Genomic DNA, 884 nt, shown 5'->3' with positions numbered 1-884 from the left:
ACCAGACTGAGTGTCCTACGACACGTTCGCGATGCGATGGCTTAAAGCCAAGACCTGCGGAAAGAATATGCAGATGAATAAGGGAGAGGCAAAGTGGAAAGCTTTAAAGTCGGGAACCTAATTTTATCAAATTTCAAAAAGTTGCCTACGCATGCAGCCTCTGCTATCTTAGAACAAAGCTTCCTCCACGGTTTATCGACCGTTTAAGGTTGTGGCCAAGCGGGGTCTAGCGTACACCCTAAACCTTTCCCGCACCCACCCGGTGTTTTACGTGGGTTTGCTCAAGCCGTATTGGTATCCGGCGCATGTGAACGCGGAAGCGTTGGCGCCGTAGCGGATCCCACGGGCCCTCGGCCACCCAGAAACTGAACCAGCAACTGGTTCTGAGCACGGAGTTCCAATGGAGCCAAGCGCCCCATGGTTGCCTGCAGCGACGCATTCGCCTACTCCACGGCTAGGAGTCGTTCCGACAGAGCGCGATAGTCCTCAAGGCGAGGCAGCCGGCGAATGATGCGCTCCAAATCATCAATAGCGTCCGCACAGCGATATGCTACTTCAGCATGACGCTCAGTGGAGCTCCGACCACGAAGGATTTCATCCTCAAGGGTTCGAAGAGCATCGCGAATCACCGGACGGCGGTCGACCCGGTCGTCACCGCCCGCCACCGAATCTTCTCGATGAGAACGGTGACGTCCACTATCACGTGGTAAGTCTAGTGAGACGACGTCGTCACCAGGGTCAGACCCAATATCTTGTGAAGTGGCGGGGACATCCAGAATACCCCGACTCCAAAAACTCGTAGGAGTTTGAGACGCCACTTGAACAAGATTGCCCAGATGCCGTGGACGCTTTTGATCAGAAAGATCAGAACGCCCACCACCTCC

This window comes from Plasmopara halstedii (genome assembly GCF_900000015.1).
Source record: "Plasmopara halstedii genome assembly, contig: Scaffold_3073, whole genome shotgun sequence".
Classification (NCBI taxonomy): domain Eukaryota; phylum Oomycota; class Peronosporomycetes; order Peronosporales; family Peronosporaceae; genus Plasmopara; species Plasmopara halstedii.
This window is presented reverse-complemented; position numbering follows the sequence as displayed.